This window comes from Gallus gallus, chromosome 5 (assembly GCF_016699485.2).
Source record: "Gallus gallus isolate bGalGal1 chromosome 5, bGalGal1.mat.broiler.GRCg7b, whole genome shotgun sequence".
NCBI classification, from domain to species: domain Eukaryota; kingdom Metazoa; phylum Chordata; class Aves; order Galliformes; family Phasianidae; genus Gallus; species Gallus gallus.
The window spans coordinates 39,455,339-39,470,861 of record NC_052536.1 but is presented as its reverse complement, the minus strand read 5'-3'; the positions used below and the strand labels follow the sequence as shown (position 1 = coordinate 39,470,861).

The following is a 15,523-nucleotide window of genomic DNA, read 5'->3' as shown; positions in this document are numbered from 1 at the left end:
TAGGTTTCCTCAGAGAGTCCACCACAAAACTGTGTCAGGAGAGATTTCCTGAATCAAATGGGAGAAGACAGCTTTACTGCTCAGGTCAAGGCCTAGGAGGTTTGCAGGACTTTCTATGCTCTTCTTCTCCAGAGAAATGGTTATTTGACAGGTGTATAAAACAGAAGAGATTTCTCAGGTGGATTAATCAGTGTTATTCAGAAATGTCTTTGAGGATTACTGCATCGTGCAGGTTATTGCCTGAAACTGTTGGATTTCTAGTGCCAAGGACCTTCCTACCGCAGTTAGGAAGAGATACTTTCACTGTGAGGTTTACAAATGTCATTCTAAGAAAATAAAAGCTCAACTTTTGCTTTCTAAGAGAACGATTACTATTAAAACATCAAGTCAAAGACTGCAAAGGCAAATGTTTGAGAGCATGACCAGCAGCTCTGTCAAAGTTTCCTATTGGATTCCTAATAAATAATGACTGCGCTTTTTAGGATTCACTGAGTAACATTTACTTACCTGGGAAACACTGAAAGAATTCTACTCAGTTTTTGACCTCTGTTCTGTGACCAGAAGCACTAATGAGAGCCGGAAGCAAGAGAAACAGTTCTTACGTCAAAGAATCTCAAGAATTCTTCAAGATCTTCTTCCAACTTCTCAAAATGTTCCCCAGAATAAGCTGCCAATTTGCCAAAGGGAAATGGTTATTACTTTCTTACAACCTGAGCCAAGTTTCTACCAGAGGAAGGCATACAATTAATGCTAAACTAAGTAGTCCCTGACATCTTCCAAGTGCCTTTTGAAAAGGAAACTCCCTGGGACGTGAAACAGTCTCACTGTCACCTGTAGTTAGCAGCTCTCACATTGAAAAGATGTACAGTGCCACCACCAGCAAACGCCAAAGCAGACTTAGAGTCATTAAGAAAACTGGAGGAAAAAAAAAGCAAACAAATGAGGATCAAGGGAAACTTTGCTCAGTACTTAATAGTTTAAAAACTCTGTCCCTGGAGAATTCAATTTCTTCTGCTCTGTGTTCTCCTGCTGTTTAATCATGAGCTCTGTGGACAAACAGCTGCTGCTCTGTGCAAGCCCAGGGCTGTCCTCAGGAAGCACGTGGGAAAGACAAATACCTTATCCCTCACTCAGAATAGCAAACCCTGAGTTAGAGAGAAGAAAGCAACAGAGAGAGGAAGTCTGAGTTATGTCAGTAATAACAAGGTGAGCAGAATACTTAGCTCATTAGACTGTGTTCTACCTTACCCATACTCCTGCTTTCACATCCAAAATGCTTTCAAGTTCCTGTCTGGACTTCAAAACTCATTTATAACCTATATCAAGTAAACATGAGTCATTTAACCAGAAGAGCAAGACAACTGCAGTTATTTGCTAACACTAATATTCTCAAAGAGGGCAGAGGCAATGCCACATTGTACACAAAATTCCCTCACATCTAAAGTCTTGAACACCCTTTCCAATACCCCATGCCTTGAACCTGTAGATACCACCAAGGTAAGTCATTCCCCGGCAAGGTTCTAGGGAGGACCTGCAGATAAATAACCAACCAACCAGTGCAGCCCTGTCCTCCTTTTTTGCTGGATTCTCATAGTCAATGTACATTCACAGAGATGTGATAAGAACAACCTCTGACTTGAAAATCTCTCACCACCTGTACTATACAGCTGATTATATTCAGTACTATTTCTGAAGTTGTATATATGTATTAAATTTTGAATCATAGATCAGAGAGAAGCTTTGAGAATTGGAACGCTTACTAGCAACTTCAGAAACTTGCTAGAGATACCCAGACAAAAAGCTTCTCTTTTGCCCTGGAGAAGATGTGTTACATGGCACTTACATGCCTCAGCTCATGGGAGTTAATAGCTATTGGCAGAAATTTCAGCTCACCTTCAGAAAGTGTCCTTAGCTAAGTAATAAGAGATCTTCACACAAATGAAGTCATCAGTTTAATTTAGGCGTTTAAACTGAGTGAAATGCAGTAGTTATGAAATTGTAAGGAGTCCTGCTGAAAGGTACTTGAAACAGAAAACTGTTTATGACTTGCCTTAGAGTTGAGTTGAGCCAGATTAATCAGCTGTAAAGAGTTAAAAAGTGGGAGTGCAAAGTGGAGGTAAAGGGAATATTTGAATCTCTGCCTCATTTGGGTATGAAAAGATTTTGTACTTATTTTCTACCTGTCACCTCAACACCACTCATGGGGATTTGAGACTACAAATTATAAATAAGGAATACACTCACAGTCAGCATAAAAAAAATAAGTGCAAATTCAAGGCATAGAAAATACTACGAACAAAAGCAGGAGTACAAGTGAGGATAGATTGTTCTTTACAGAAGGATGAGGCAATGAGAGCCTAAGCTGCAAAGACACTGAACACGTATCTACAATGCACAAATGTACGTGTGGTAATCACGAAGCAAAACTGGCAGGCTCCAGGGACCTGCAATGGGTGAAGAAGCCTTTCATGTCAGGCACCTGTTTCTGTAAAGAACGAAGCTGCTATGAAGAACAAATGGAAGTTCTCTATGACTTCAAAATTTGCTAATGAGTCACTTCCATCACTTTCCACACTGACATTAAAATCATTTTAGCAACCCAAGGGAGGCTAATACCCTGGCCAGCTTGCAAAAACTGACTTCTCTTATTCCTTATGAGTCTCTCTACCTTGGAAGAAGTGCAACAGAAAACACCATCAGCCCTTTCAAACTGTGGTATCCAATGTTCCCTCCTTGTTAGGGCAGTAGATTCAGACCAGTATTTTTCTACTCCAAATCTGAAAGCAAAAGAATAAAACAAGAGCTCCTAAAAACACAACTCCCAACTCAATGGAAAAGCACGTGGTGGGAGAACTGAAATGATTTTGAGTAACATGATCAGATAATTGAAGTTTCCAGAGCCGAAGCCAAACATTTTCCACATGACAAAAATAAACACAGAACTAGACAGACTCCTGTGAGATGTAACCATCCCTCACCACTTAGTAGGCTATCAACAAGGAGTGACCACAGACAAGAAGATGCAGTCTCAGCTCCACTGCTTGCTTATTAGTACAGTGGTTCCCAAACAGTGGCACTCTGAAGTCGTTTCCCATGGTTTTTCTAGGCCCTCTAAAGTCATAGCAAAACCACAGTAAACAATGGGGAAGATATAGATTGCACAAAGCGTTAACGTGATTTTGAAAAGTCTATTCGAGGGATTAATTTCAAGAGGAGAAAAAGGCAACTGGACAGAAAGATATCCTTTTAGGTTTTTGCGTTCCAAACACCCATCAAAGGCCTGGGAAAAGCTGAGAAAAGCATTCCTAGGTCTGGTGGGAACACAGCACCATCTCGTGGAGCGAAGGTAAGAAGCACAAGTAACAAGAAATAAGTATTTCAGCACTTGAGACATCCGCACCTTGGCTTTTTGACAGCCTTCTAACAGGTTAACAAATCTCTCTATCGAATTTGTGCTTTAAAAAAAAAGTTCTCTACAGATCTATAAAGAACAAATGAACAACAAACAACTTTCTATTTTTGTCTCTCAAACTCATCACTGTTAACATAAACACTGGGGCCTCTTCATAAATAGAGACGTGTGGGCAGATAACCATCTGTACTGAATGCTATTCGCCTGCAGGCCTAGCGCAGCTGTGAGCACCCTTTTTCTTTCAAGTCTGATTCTCCTATGCTTAAGGTGGGCAAAGAAAACAGGTCTCCTAAAGTTATATTTGTTAGGAACTGAGACCTGTACTTCCATGTAAAAGAAAAAGATATTCTCTGTTTAGAAGAAAGGCCTGGAGAAAAACTGAGAAAGGAAGCTATTTCACATTTTCCCAATAGTTCCTAGGTCAGAACTACTGACCTGTCACAGCCTCACTTCTGTGCCAGGGAAGATCATGGAACAGATCTTTCCAGAAGTCAGTATGCTAAGGCATGCGCAAGAGAGGGAGATGATGTGAGACAACCAGGTTCACTGAGGGCAAGTCATGCCTAACCAACTTAGTGTCCTTCTATGATCACATTACAGTGTCAGTCAACAAGGGAAAAGCCACTGATGTCACCTATCTTGATTTCAGTAAGGCCTTTGACACAGTCCCCCTCAACATCGTCATCTCTCAAGTGGAAAGATATGGATTTGATGAGTAGACTGCTCGATGGATGAGGAACTGGTTGCAAGTTTGATCCACTGACCACTACTTTCTTCGTACAATGTCCAGTTGAAGATCAGTGATGAGTAGTGTCCCTCAGGAATTACTATTGGGACCAATGCTCTTGAATATCATCAATGACATCAACAGCAGGATCGAGCAAGTTTGCAGATAACACCAAGCTGTACGGTGTGGTCAACACACCTAAAGGACCTGTCAGTACACTCCTTGCCACCCCACCCAGACTGGCTGTTATGCCCAAGACCGACTGCATACAGTGAGGTACAAGACATCTTGTCCTTGGGACTGATAATGATCAAGGTTTCACTGGAGACAGTTAATGATCACCATATTGTCTCAAACTGGGTGCTCAGAGACTGATAACAGACACTTAATCCAATAGATCCAATTCTAAGTATAAGTCAGTCATATTACACCATAAATAGCAAGAAACCTAATAACTTCTTTGAGCGTTTTTCTTGCAAGCAGCTGGCCACACACCAGAATCTTCCCCCGAGTAGGGACACTGTGAGGTTGCTTAACACCAGTGCAGAGAGTAACTCAGGACATGGTGAGGCCTCACTGACAGATCCTCAGTGAGTGATTTGTTTTTACACTATATTAACAAACCTAAGATCAAATCTTAGCAAAGCTATGCACCCCTCCACCCTCTGTGTAGCAAATAGTCAAGGATATCTAGTCATTTTGAATCTTAAGTCATTGCCATCATTGTTCAAATTACCATATTATGTCTATTTTATATCAATAAATATCTTTCCTGCCTTTCTCTTACAAGTGAAGTGTGCAGTGCTTTAATCTTTATCAATGACAAGAAGAGATGCCATTCAGAGAGACCTAGACAGGCTCAAGCAGTGGGCTGAGGACAGCTATGAAGTTCAACAAAGACAATTGCAAAGTCTTGCACCTCAGTCACGGCAACCCCTACTATCAGTACAAACTGGGGGATGAAAAGATTGAGCACAGCACTGCTGAAAAGTACTTGATGGTACTTGTGGACGGTAAGCTGGACATTAGCCAGCTATGTGCCCAGAAAGTCAACTGTACCCTGGGCAGTACCAAAAGCAGCATGGCTAGCAGGTCGAAAGGGGCAATTCAGCCCCTCTACTCTGTGCTAGTGTGGCCTCACCTGGAGTACTGCCTCTGCATGTGGAGTTCGCAGAACAGTAGAGACATTGTCCTCTTAGATCACGTCCAGAGGAGAGCCACAAAAAGGATACAAGGGATGAAACACTCGCCTACAAGGACAGGCTCAGAGAATTAGGGTTGTTCAGTCTGGAGAAAAGAAGGCTCCGGGGAGATCTGACAGCAGCCTTTCAGTATCTAAAGGGTACTATAAGAAAGAAGGGGATAGACCCTTTAGCAGGGTCTGTGGTGATAGGACAAGGAGAAACAGTTTCAAACTAGAAGGGGAGAAGTAGATTGGGTAAAGAAAAAAGTATTTTATGATAAGGGTAGTGAGGCACCAGCAGAGGTTGCCCAGAGATGTGGTGGATTAACCTGTCCCTGAAGACATTCAAGGTCAGGTTGGACAAGGCTCTGAGCAATGTGACCTAGCTGTAGGTGTCCCTGTTCATTGCAGGAGGATTGGGCTTGATGACATTCAAAGGTCCCTTCCAACAAATAATTCTATGACTCTATATTTGCTCCCAAATATGGAAGCTTGCTTACAGAGCATCTAAGAGTGATCTACCCAGATTGTTCACATCTTTCCAATCATACAAAAGAATTTCCTGGCACCAATAAAGGCAATATGAAAACTGGATTAGTTTCAATTTCAGTGACTGAACTCAGACAGAAATTCATCTCTGCAACAGAAAGCATACAAGTACCATGACTTCTGAAGGAAGTTAGAGATCTTCACAGTACGATGGAATTGATCCTGTATCCTGCCACATCTCAAGTATCTCCAGTTTAGCAAATACTTCATTCTTATTTTACTCTATGATGAAATTTGTTTAAAATATAGGAAGCATTATGATAAACTGTCTACCCTCTTCGAGTAACTCATAAATTTACTATAGGTCTCTCGTGTGATATCTGAGATAGGTACGTTCTCTAGTGTGTCTAATTTAAGTTCAAACCACCTGATCTTATGAATCTTCCACTTGTCAGAACCTTCAATAGTAATTCCATATTCTAGTGAATCTCTATTAGGATGCTTTCCCCTGAGACAAAAAAAAAAACCAAAAAACTAGTTAGTGTCTAAAGCATCCATCAGAATAATCTACTTCAGCAGATGAGGTAAAGGATTTAGGCCTTCAGCCCTTTCTAGCCAGAGCTGGAACAAAATAGAGAAAATGTGTTGTTTACTTTTTCTTTCCTTTTTTACTCACAGTACAATCATTTAGACACCTATACAATTTGTGTTCAAACAACAGAAAGCATAGATAGATCTGTCTCACCTCAGTTCTCAGCATACAAGTGTAACTGTTTGGAACAAGGTAATTCTCAGAATCTTCTCCATTCAGCAGCACTCCATGCTGCAGCATTACATGGAGAAACCCAGGCTCATCCTGAATTTAAACACAATGAATTATTGTGGTGCCCTACCTGGTCTAATGTACCATGCAGATGAACACAACTCAGCAATACTTCAGACAAGTATTTCAAGTATCTATGATGTACGAGCAAATCAACTGCCACATATTTATGCTACATGGAGGATAGTGCTGTTACTGTAGATCAACATCATACCTCATTGGGTGATTAAAAGTTTTCTTAAGTCAAACATTACGCCTCTCTCACGTGCACACACTCTGAAGACCAGATTTCCATTTTACCCTTTGTCAAGTAGCTAGTGCTGTCAGCAGTTTGCCAGCAGTCAGATTCAGTCAGTGTTTCTGAGAACTACTCACAAAAACTGAGGGCTTGAAAGCCAGATCTGCTCAGTTCATTTTGCACCACAACACAACCAACCCAAATGCTACAGATGCAAAGCAGAAAGCTTAGCCTTTACTGATGTCAGCAACAGATCTGTCTTCGTAACATGTAGTTAGCTTAGATCTGATTCTTAATTTAAACCCTGGATCACAGACACTTTAATGACAGCCTGCATTTCCAGGTGCAAGACACCTGACTGCTGACATCTCCAGTATTAAAAAGAAATGCCAAAATTACCAGTATTAGCTCTCTCTTCAGCATTTTGTGGTCTTCAGTTATCGGAATATCTGTGACAGATAAACTACTAAAGACACAGGTGCTTCTAAGGGACCTATAAAACCATATGATGGATGGCTTTTAGTATTGCTATCTATCTTCATCGTTTCCCGGAGTTCAGCAGGGCAGAGAAGTAACAGACAGAAGGTCATTTAGTGCAATTTGAAAAAGAAAAGAAGAAAAAAAATATGACAGATAGTTATGGGAAGCCAGCAAACCTGACACCAGCTTTGCTGTGGTCAAGCACTGCAATTAGATTTCAAAAAAAAAAAAAAAAAAAGAGAGGAGAAAGAGTTCCAACCACACTTTCTTCAAAGTCAACACGCTAGATTCCCTTTGAAAGAAAAAAAATGCTTGTATTTGGCAGATGTATTATTAAATCCAATGTCTAGTCAAGACACTCTGGTCTTGAGGTCAGTTATATTATCTGAGACAGTTTCTCAATGAACACAAACAAAACTCAGGTTGAGGCTAGAGGCATTCAGAGAAGCACGCTACAAAGATCAAATGTCTCTCTGCTTTTCTGGGGCAAGAGCCACTTCTTTCTCTTGCTTCAAATCCCACTCAAGATTACAGCCAAGCACCCTGCTTGCAACAGAAATACCCTGAGGGCATCTTCCAGGTGAAGGAGGGCACCTGGAGCAGGAGCTCATACTGCTCATCTTGAGCATAGGTCTGGGAAGAGCCAGAGGCAGTCACACAGCAGCACTGCCACTAAATCACAGACCTATGGGAGGAGGGTGATCTAAGGTCAATGCTTTGAGACTAAAATTGTCTACTTTCTCAGGTATTTAGAGGTCTCCAATAGTTTTCAAAATTCGTTAATCATTTCCATTTGTTTAATCCCTTTCTCGTTTTTATCTGCTCAGAACTATTCTAAGATGTCTTTTTTTTTTTTAAACCAAAATACACATATAGCTAACTGGACACTTCCCTCCAATAGAAGTCTTGTCATTTGATTACCGTTCCCTTTTTTTCTCTGAAGGGCTTTTCCTTTCACAGAAGTTTGTCACCCCAAAATTTCAAAAACAACACAAGGTATCTGTGGTCAGTCCAATGCATGCAGTTACGCCGTGCACGGTTTGCACACACCTTAAATACCAGCATGCAGCGATACACCTCCACAAAAATAATCAAATTCACTAAAATAATGCTCCTCCATGCACACAGCCTGTTTCACAGGTACTTTCAACCTGCCCCTCAGGGACCATTATTAAGATAACTGTAATTAAGGTTTTGCATCTAATCCCCAGTGTTCCACAGCTGAGATTACTATACCAGCTCCTCGGTAACAAGATTGCAATGTAACAAAGATATATCTCCAAATACAGCTAAACTCAGCTGGAGATCAATAGGTAGCCTTATTCCAATGACAGGCAATAATTAGTACATTAGACAGCCAAGATAATGAACGAGAATCTCATTCAGGACCTCTCATTCCTCAAGCCTTCGTTTTTCCTTTCAATATTTCTCTCTAAAAACAAAACAAAACAGGATAAGCATACAAGATTTCTCTTTCTTCCCAGTCACTCCAGCCTTGAAAGCTCAAAAGCTAGCAAGAAGAAGAAGATTGCTAGCACTACCTGTATCCCTTTGCATGTTGGCACTCTCAAATATTTGAGCCCTGTAAGTATTTTTATGATATACATTTTTCCACTATATTTATTGTGAACTTAAAGGTAGCTTTCAGCCTAAAGTATAAAACATATCACATATATATTGAAATAATTTGGCCTATTTGCTATATGGACTCAGGGCATTCCAAATCAGACATTGATCTCAGTGATATTGGCATAGACCTCAAGTTAACTCACTGAAATCAAAATAATTTTACTGCTACAAACAAAATCTAGTCCATGAAATTCAAAGACCAAATTCTTCATCTGCTTGTTCCCAACCACCCACCAACACTGGCTCCTCTTTGCAAACTGTTTTCCACATGAACAGCCTTGGAAATGAACATGAATCACCTCACAAACTCACAAAGGAATTAAATGTTGTGCTACAACACAGCTTCATGATATCCAGGAAAGCACTATGTGAACACCATTCCATCTCATTAACACCATTACACTTCCCTCACCACACATTAGACTTAAAAGAATGACTTAAAAGCACATACATTTAACTTGATTGAGTATTGCAAAGAAGAGAAACCCAATTGGGGCAAAAAAAACCAGAGTAGACTACCGCAAGCCAGAGCTTCCAGGCAGGAAATTAGACCTTACGTGAGATTCAAATTTCCAATTCTGTGGTACCAGTCATGACCATGAGATGAAGAGGCAACAATTAAAGAGAAATCACCCTGTGCCTTCACCTTGGTAGGTGACTGGAGTATCTTGTTGCAGGTCAACAGCATAACAGCTGCAAACAGATTAACAGGCTTCTGCAACAGTTTGTTTCTCTGCACAAATTCAAATATCATCTGCTGTGGCGAGGTGCCCAAATAACTCATATGTTGATGAAACCTGATATAAAATTCATCTAGAGTACCAGGTGCTACAACGGAGTGTAGAAGTTTCACAGCATTATATGAAACAGAATCAACTTAAAATAATGGTTACAAAGCTCAGGGTGACTTTTGCATAGAAAATCCAATATTACATTAGCCATCAAATTCCAAATTCAGTACTTTAACAACTTCTCTATATAAGCTGATGTAAGAAGAGAATCTTATAAGAATGAAGTTGATGGTTGAAGCCTATTCTGATGTTTTCCTGGAGTTTTTACATATACTGCTTCCCAAAGGAAATGTGGACATATATAGAATATTACAAGGAACAAGCTGCATTTAAAATCCATCAAATTCTTGTTACATTTGACAGCTTAAAGTACTTTATTTACTAACTTACATTTAGTGGAAATATAGGCTTAGAGGTCATCAGTAAATGGAGCGTGGGGTGTCAGAACCAAAACAGATACTTTTATTTTCGTGTATCACATTTTTGTTATTGCTGTTAACTTGCATCATTGCCTTCTCAGAGATCATGCTCTGAATGTGCCATTACTTAAGGAATAGTTTCTGAGACCAGTACTTTCATGCAGCAAAATACCCAGTATCACTCACTCAGCTGCTTATAACACAGAAATTGATAATTAGAGCCATAGCAACAAAAATGTATCATGTAAAAAATACTGTCATTAGTGAAAGATGAGATCAAAACAGAGCTGCATTATGGGAACATTCTTCTATGACACATCTATGAGAGCGGCATAGCTGCTGACCAGTGTCAGGAAGAGAATTCAGAAACTACTTAAATTTCTCAAAGGCTGATACTGAAGCTGTCATCACTGCCACCTGTAGAAAGTCTCCCTCCTGTCCTGTTGAAGTTTGTAGCATGGCTGGGCCATAGCTTATGTGCTGACAGCAGACAGGTGTGCACAGATACCAATGACTGATTGCAGTTCTCATCCTAAATGCTCCTTTCTGCCAAGCTGTTGAAGCAATCGTAATTAAATCACTCACCAGAGACCTAGCTGCATTTTGGGGATCACAAAAGGATAAAGTTGGCTAGCTTTCACATTTGGAAAAAAAAGAAATGAAACAATTTTCTGTCAGGGCACCTTGAAGAGGTGTTGAAAAGTGCAGAAGCAGTGATTTCTAAAAGCATCTGTCACTCTAACTCCATCTTTCTCACCCAGTGCAGGAACACCCAAATTCCTCCCTGATTTTAACAACAGTACCCGTCCTAAATGACTCCTAAAGGGCACCTGGGGCAAGCAAGCTCTTGAGGTGCAATCTGATTTCATCCTCACAGCTATTACTCAAGGGAGGGGAAATGCCTTTCAGTAAACAGAAAAGCAACAAGCATTCTTAAGCCATCCAAATGTTAAAGCAATTACATAGCGGGTTATTACCAAGCAACAGAAATGTCCAGGGTGCTCTAGTAAGAATTAGAGACAGATCACTACTACAAAGATGCTACAGATTTTGGAGTTGCAGTGCAAATGAAAATAAACAGCAGTAGGAAGGGTAAAAAGCAGGGTTCACAACCCAAATCACAATAATACAATTTGCATCATGTACTGAAGTTTGCAGTTGCACTTCCCTCCTCTTTGAAGGAGGTGAGGGTAAGTTCACTCAGAGACAGAAGACCCAAAAGGCCTAAGCATAGGGTAGGGACTGCAAATGAGCCATCAGCCAGAAAATGCAAGTTATAGTAGAGGGGCACCTAAAAGAGCACAGAGTAAGTGAGGGCAAATCATGAGGAAGCAAGCAAAAACTAGACAGGGTGCCTGACCTGCTGTGAAGAAGTATGATTCACTCAAGATAAATGAGAGGCGACTCCTGCTTAATGTAGGGTGCTTGCCTCTGTAGTATCAAAGGCAAATCCCTCAGTGTGCTGATATTTAAACAGCTGACTGGTTTAGCTGTGCATGACTAATGAAGTCTATACAGATTTATTTTCTACACACTAGCAACCTCTTGCTCTCTGACTCAATAAGTGATAAGCTAGGCACATTAGAAATCACTGCATGGTAATCAAACACAAACAATGAAAAGGGTTTCTGTAAGTAAATTAAGCTGAGTATGCTGGCAGCATACAGCGCTATGCAGCATTGTCAAAGTCTGGACAAAAATTGGCCCAGATGGCAGCAAAACCAAAATATTGATGAGAGGGAAGACTATCTCCCAAATGGGGATCTGAATTTCTCTGCAGAAATAGCTATAATTGCTCAGTGGAACAAACAACATAAGAGTAGAGCATGAATAGTTTGCATGGATGTCAGAATAAAGTTATCACCGTACAGAAACAGTTAATAATTTAGCTATTCTCCCTATTATAAGCAGTCTCCTCTAATGACTACTCTTCCATACTATTTAAGCAGAAATGCAGAAAGCTGGTTCTGCCACTACCTTTTGGCAAGGTAGTCTACAACCTACATGCTCCAGAGATATCAATCTACTTACATATTCATTCACTTATGTGGAGTAGGGAAAAAAGAAGGATGGTTGTTACTCTGGCATCCCTACACCACATCCAAAACACATGCACAGCAGTAAGGCCAGGTTCATTCCTCCTCATTTGATCCAAAATGTTGTGCTTTACTCTGACATATTACTTCTAGATTTGATCTAGTTTTTAAAAATTTTTATTATTATTATTATTATTTTATACATATCCTTCCTTCCAAAGTCCAGAAAAAAAGATCTTTGATACTCAGAGACATGATTTAGCAGTGGGTTGTTAGAGTTAGGGTAGTATGGTTAGGTTGTGGTTGGACTTGATGATCTTTAGGGTCTTCTCCAACTGAGTAATTCAATAATCCTATGATTCTAAGCCTCAATGACTGCAATTACAGAACTGAAATTCACAAAAGTTCTTTCTATGATAGTGCTAAACATAGGGAGAACAAAGTCACCATGACTTCCTTTCCTCCTCCAAATATGATTCACCAAAATACAAAAGGAGTATATAGACTATGCATCACACAGAAAGGAATCTTAGGAGAAAAAAATGTAACTAATTATGCAAAAAGAAAAACAGACCTGTTTTACTTCTTAACCAAACAATCCAATCAGAAGGTTAGAAAATGGCTCTGTTTACCAACAGCTATGCAGAGTGGGAGCAAATGAAGATATATATGCAAGAAGACAAACATCAGCTGCCTTCACTTTTTACCGAACAAACTGAAGCCTTGTTTTTAAATCAAGTAAATATTACAACCCAGAGTTAAATAAATGAATAGTGCACCCACCCACCCCAAAGACCAAATCAATAGTCAGCAGATGAACTTAATAAGTGTTTCAACAAAAAGAAGCTGTTTGAAAAAGTCCTTTATACTCTCCTTCCACTCGTCATTGCTGCAGGCTATTGATCTTTTGCAGACAAACAGCCTCCATTAATACATACTCGTGTTAGTCTGGCAACTTCTCCTGGTAAGCTTGACCCTCACTGTTACACATCTGCAGGAGGCACCAAGTACTTTTTTGTTTTTATAATGTAGTTTGACATGCATATAGCCATTTCCAGTAGCTAGATCACTCAAGTGTTGTTTTTTTTTTCCTTTCCCTTTTAAAATGTATTATCTGTGTGCAGAAATGGAAATATCATGTCTGACTAAACAGATAAGAACAAGAAAAAGATAAGGAATCTCTAAAACCAGACAAGAGTTAAGTAGATGACACATCTCAGGTAATCTAGAGTCTGTAACAAATACTATTTCATGGTAAAGAACTTGCTTCAATTAAGTAGATAGGATGGAACTCCCTTACATGAAAGCATTTCATTAATACTATGGGCTAACTTCCAATTCTGGTACCTCATCTGCTCAGTTAGACATTGGCACAGTCTGCAACACTTTGGAACACTTTGGTTTGCTTGTTTTAGATTACACAGAAGTCAGCTACAGTTGATGTCACTTGTGATGAATCCAGTCTAAAGGACATGTAACTCAATTAACATACAAATGCCTGCATGCATCATAAAAACCATATCTAATGGATGAGAACAAGAATTAAAACTTCTCCCTCCCCACAGTACATAATACTTCACAACAAACAGGCAACCAAGAACAGAACTCTCTCTTTAACATCCTGATACAAAGCAAAGACTCTGAAAAAAATACACAAAATGGTTATACGCACGTTTTGAAGATCCTGGTTGAAGTCCCATTGTGTTTCAGGAATCCATGACTTACCTTTCCAGACCATTTTAAAACCCACAACCTCCTGTCAGCATTTCTAAATCACCAGACAGGCCAGACACTAGGAAGCTGGCTACTACCTTGCTTAAGTCACCTCCTCTCAAATCAAACTACTATCTCCACTCTGCATGGTTTCTAACCATCAGCTCCAGAAAGCAACAAGGAATCTCCAATTACAACCACAGGAACCTGACTTGTTGACATCTGAGAGCCTGCTTTAAGTCATTAACAGCAGCATAACAAGGACACTGGAGCATTCTGGAGCTGTGAAGTCCAACAGATTAGAAACAAAACTGCAGTATCTCTCATCAGAGATTTCCTTGGCACATACTTAAATGCAGTCTCATACATTCCAAAGAAGCATTTATTTTACACCACTGTTTTATAAGGCGTTATGCTTAGCAAGACTAAACTGAATGAGTGAAATAGAGGGGTGTGGGAACAAAGAGTTTGATGTCCAACAGGGTTTCCAGATCCCCTCTCTCACATACCTCTTATTCAAAGAAAAACAAAACAAACAGAGAAACTTAAAACAAAAATGCAGAAAATCAGTGTCACATCCTGTTGCTCTGATATGAAATGTTTCTTCTAGAACTGAGTCATTCCAGATTCCAAATCAATCCAAAAACAGATCTGACACTGGAGCCTCTGGATCTGTGTCTGTAGTACCCTTCTTATATAGCCAGTGCTGCAGAACAGAGAGGGGCCTTTTCAATATTTGTCTGAGACAACTATACTGGGAAAAAGGGGAGAGCAATTCAGGTAACATTTCAACTGATGAAAGACACAGAAATGCGGGCTTTCTGGCTTTCAGCAGAAACAGACTGTCAACACTTGTTAAACAGTTTGTCATTTTTGTCATCAATTCAGCCATATCTCAACCTCCCAAGAAAAGGGATGCAGGTATGACACTGCACTAATATCACACACCTCACTGTTATTTCTAATAAATTCTCTCAGAGATACACATAATCAAAAGCAGGAGCTTATGAAATGCAGGTGGTTAGACTTTTCCAGCCTTAAAGTTTCTGCACACAATAAGCCAAATTATTGATAATTACAATTATGCTTATTACAGCACTGATAGTGTGTGCTTCTTTGTTCCACGTTTTGAAGCAGGGAAGGAAATGGGAACTAGCTATCTGCTTAAATAACAGAAGCAGGGAGAAAACAGAGCTAAAGTGATCTGCCTTCTGCAGACAGGAGCAAAGGTCCTATCAGGATGAACAGGCAAACATTTGAGGGCCGATATCCTCCCCTCCAAAAGAGGGCTTCAGGTTTTTGTTTAACTGTTGTAGCAAAGATCTTAGAAGTCACTGGCCAATAACATAACATCCAATGTCTGGGGAAGCATATCAGCATACCAGGAAGCAAAACACTCTTTCTACCAGCCAATTCCAAAATGTTCATTTTTGCATACACAAAATTTAGAACAGTGCTAAGGAGTTTTATATCAATGTCATTTCTCTGCCAGAAAAGCTTGAATGAAAACATCAAAGCATAACTCAGTATACAAGATATAGATATTTTGTACCTTTGTTAATAGTATACATAGTACACACAAG

The 15,523-nt window shown here is 39.8% G+C and overlaps 1 protein-coding gene across 39 annotated transcripts in view; it reads right to left on the bottom strand.

The window, feature by feature from the left end:
• Nucleotides 1-15,523, bottom strand: part of NRXN3 (neurexin 3) — a 941,045-nt gene that overhangs the window by 499,761 nt on the left and 425,761 nt on the right. The window lies entirely within an intron of this gene.